We start from the raw sequence: 4338 nt of genomic DNA on the forward strand, positions 1-4338 counted from the left end.
CCTTTTCTTGTTGCTGTAAGCTCTGTTCCAGGCTCCCCACCCACCCTGTAAGTGATCACATCTGTAAGTGGAAGCTATCAACTGGGGTACTGGCTGTTTGGTTCCCCAAGAAACTTTTGATGAGCTCAGGAAATAACATCATTCAGAGTTCTTTGCCACATGTTGGGAGATGCCAGCACTCTTGCTCCTAAATCTGTTGTGCTGATAACATGGTCAATCTCTCACCTCCTCCTTTCTTCCTGCCCCCCTTCCCTCTCCCTCCCCAATCTCCCCACTTTCTCCCAGTTCCTATAGTGTTCAAACAGGGACTTTGATCTCTTCTAGAAAGTCCCTAGCTCACTAGGGCTTGGTGATTTACTTGGGTGCTGACTTATTAAAATAGATGAAGGTTGTACTTTGATCTTCCTCCATCTTCCCTAGGCTCCCCCCCCCCCCCGCAGCCAGCCACACTCCCACTGTGAGACTACTGGCAAAGGAAGCCTCCCTTCTCTGGGAGGCAAGGGCAAATATTTTTGCTGAGAGTGAACAGACCCTGTTATTGGCAGATGCTTTCAAAACAAATGATTGAGACAGGGCGAGGTGGGCAGTAGCGATTCAGTGGTGTGTGGAAAGAACTCTGCATGTGCTCAGAGGAACACTCATTTTATCTTCTAGGACTGACGTTCTTTACAACTAGGGGCTGGGTTCAGCTAAGCCAGTACGCTAGCAGAAGCCAACTCAAGGCCAACAGGGCTTCTTCCATCTCCTCCCACTGTGTCCTCCCCCAAATCTGCTCTGGAGGGTGGGGAGAAGCCCTGGAACAGCACAGGGTAGGAAAGAGAGGGGAGATTGTTCTGTCTTGCAAGCAGAAATGCTTCTGCTGACGCAACAATCATCAGAAGTGTGACATTGCATCCCTCCCTAGAATGGATGTAGGTGCAGAATTCAGAGGTGTGAGAGTCTCAGCTTTCTTTGTTTCAAAGCAAGTTTCTAGTCCTCATGGCCATGAAGTGAAATCTTTAAAATGGGGGTTAGGGAAGTGGGAAGAGTCAATTTTCATTTGCTCAGGGGCAGAGCTCCAGTGGCAGGCATGACTCTTGCTTCCTCCCCATGACTTAGCCCAGTCTCTACCAACTGGGGGCTCTCCAGATGTCTGGATCACAGTCAGCCCCAGCAAGCACAGCCATGCCCACTGGCGCTGACAGAAGCTGTGGTCTGAAACATCTGGAGGGGACCATGTGGGTGGAGGCTGATGTTGCAGAATACATTATATAAACTATGCAAATATCTGCACACACACACACACACACACACACACACACGTAGGTTTAATTGCATCCCTTAGACAGGCTGTGGATTTTCTTGGTGTAGAATTTGGGATTAATTAGGTGCAGAATTTTCAGGTTTTTTTATTTTATAATATACCCTGTCCTGTCCACACCAAAGCACTGCAGTGAAAGGAAGAGGATGTTTTTTTAAAAAAGCAGGAGGTGAAAATTAAATTAAAAGAAAAGCAGAAACAGGTTTGAAATGGGGGATGGGGGTAAAGGAAGGACCTGTGGTGAGGAACATCGCTCTGGGGACTGGAACAACTTGTTAGAACTTTAAATACGACACACGTCTGGATTTGCTAAAATATGAATAATTAACCGGAACCCCTGTGGGCTGCGCACTTCATGTATTAGCGGCCAAGTGTGATCCTGCTGGGAGTGACCCCCTGCCTGGCTCATCTGATTAATCTCTGCTGCTGCCGCCGCCTTTGTACAGACTGCGCCATGAAAGAGGCTGGCGCTCTCCGCCAACGCTGGCGGGGCCCAAATCTGCCGTAAACGCCAGACAAAAGTGGCGGCAGAAGCTGCCTTCAAAGGGGGCCAAGGGCTCTTTCTTTGCTTTAGCTTTGAGCAACAATAAAATAAAATAAAATCGTTAATCAGCCACCGAGTGCAGCAGGGAGCCTGGATGGGTTTTGAGGCAAAACAAGAGGCTCCGCTGCAGTGGGAAGTCTAGACTGCTGCTCTGAGGCTTTGGCTGAGCAGGGGCGAGTTTTCCAAAGGCTTGGATGAAGGGAGCATGGCAGGATCATTGTGGCCTGAGGGACACCCAGGGGTCTCCCTCCAGTCCTGCTGCAGTGTGTGGCTCTCAAAGAGATGTTGCAATGTTTTAAAGCAGCAGCAGCAGCAGCAGCAATAAGAACAACAACAAAAACTCCTACAAAATCTGTTTGACCAAAGAGCAAGACCCTGCTAGACCTGTTTGACCAGAGATCAAGATCCTGCTAGACCTGTTTGACCAGAGAAGACTAGGACAGAGAAGTCTGCCTGTGAGGGCTGTGGGTAACCATGGTTCTCTCACACCACTTTCATTCGCATTATCCCCACCCAGGAAAAGCATCCTCCTTGTGCCCCGCCAGCCATACTGGAGCTGAGCCAAGGCAGGATGGGAACTGGGAACTGGTCAGGTGAACAAGGAGACCAAAAAACAGCTGGCTGGTGGAGACAATTTGTGAGACCTCTTGAGTGTGAAGTTTCTCCACCCTCCTGTGCTGGAGAAGAAAAGTAGGGTGGGCGAAGGCCTGAGGGAATGTCGCCATGAGCAGACACCATGTTATGAAGCCCATTGAAATAAATTGCCTTGATAGCCAGGAGGCGAATCGTCCAAATTACAGATGATTAACAACTGGAAGGTCGTAATTTCCGTTTCCTGTAGAAAAGGCTGCAAGGTGCTTTGCAGAGTGTGACTTGGCAAGGCGGCTGCTCATTATCCCTATGTGACAGCGTGTTGTGGCGGTTTCGGTTTCTGGGCTACACACGGCTGTCGTTGCCTTGCCGGTGCTGCCTTCAACCTGCCCCTGAGCTGTGCAGGGAGCAGCAAGGAACACAGAGGGTGTGTGATGGCATGCGCAGAAGAAAAATTGAAGTGAAGTGTCATCAATATGCAACTCTGTCTCTCTGTTCCACCTGAATCAGGAGAGGCAGCTGAGATGTTAGACCACAGTGGCTTGGAGGCAGTGATGGGCTGAGTGTGGGCCAATAAATGGAAGCTGAATCCTGTAAAGAGAAAGGTGTTACATGTTCTGAGTTCTCATGTCAGGGAAGTGGGTAAACAGCCTGTTATGGATGGGATCATACCCTCCTGGGGTACTCCTGGATTCAATGCTGTCACAGAAGCTCAGGTGGTCTTGGTAGCCTATCTCTGGTTGCAGCTGCTTTGCCAGCTATGGCTCCTTTTGGACAGAATTGTCTTGGCCACTGTGCCCATACTTTGGCAACTTCCAGACTGTGGATGACATGCTCTTGGGCAATTGTCTTTTTGTAGCCTCAACAGACAAATTAAATCTTAAATCTCAACAGAGTCTCCTGGGTCAGCAGGCACCTCCTGCGGGGGCAATGCCGCCCCCCCCCCCCACTGAGAAAAGGGACTAGACCGCCTGTGCCGCCCTCCTGGGCTGGCAGGCAGCGGCGGGGGGCAATGCCGCCCCCCGCCACTGAGAAAAGGGGCTAGGCCACGTTTTGAGGTCTAGTCGGGTCTGTGCTGCCCTTCTGGGCTGGCAGGCAGCGGCGGGGGGCAATGTCGCTCCCCCGCCACTGAGAAAAGGGACTAGGCTGCGTTTTTGAGGCCTAGTCAGGCCTGTGCCGCCCTCCCAGTGCCCCCTCCCCTGCTGTAAAAGCAAGCAGGCCCAGCCGCGGCCTTGCTGGAGCCCCGCGCTGCCCGCCTGGGTAGGAAGGGGCACTGGGCATGTGGCGGTGGGGAGTGATGCCCCCCCCCGCCGCCCAAATGCAAGCAAAAATAAAGAATGCCGGTTACTTACCTTAGTCCGGCCGCCTGGATACACTCCTGATCCTGATCTTGATCCCAGAAGGAAGAGCAGCAAAAGAGGCTTGAGCCCAGGAGTCAGCCTCTTTTCCTTTGGCCTTAGGTCCACCCACGGCCGGCTGTCCATTGTCCTCCCTGGCCGGGGGCGGGTCAAAGGCCAGCTCAGGCAGGTGGGTGGCACCCGCCCAGGTGAGCCTCACTTGGTGCCGCAAACCCCGCCCACCTGTGGGGAAGGGAGGGCGGATATTGTAGTAAGGAAAGTGATGGGAAAATGCACTGGCAAGTGTTGAGTAATCATTTGAGGGAATGTGTAACAAATCAGGATGAACGTTCAGTAAACAGGTTGGAAGTGACCTCTGTGTCTTGCAAATTGCTGTTTTCATACCACACAAACACACAAACACCCCTCTCCTTGAGCTTTTGATGGGTATCTCAAGCAAATGCACCTCTCAGGAAACCATCTCCTAACAGCCATTGACAAGACAATCAGCTGATTATCTGGACTATTAACCAGCAATCTGCCTAACAAAGGAATGGTTGGCCATA

General features: G+C 51.5%; 1 long non-coding RNA gene across 1 annotated transcript; it reads right to left on the bottom strand.

Annotated features, from left to right (window-relative positions):
- Positions 1–1901: 1901 nt before the first annotated feature.
- Positions 1902–4338, bottom strand: LOC144328442 (uncharacterized). The gene is made up of 2 exons (XR_013393693.1): positions 3788–4338; positions 1902–3026 (listed from the first exon to the last, which is right to left on the bottom strand). It is a non-coding gene; the product is annotated as an uncharacterized LOC144328442 (long non-coding RNA).

The sequence above is a fragment of the Podarcis muralis genome, chromosome 7 (assembly GCF_964188315.1).
Source record: "Podarcis muralis chromosome 7, rPodMur119.hap1.1, whole genome shotgun sequence".
Taxonomy (NCBI): domain Eukaryota; kingdom Metazoa; phylum Chordata; class Lepidosauria; order Squamata; family Lacertidae; genus Podarcis; species Podarcis muralis.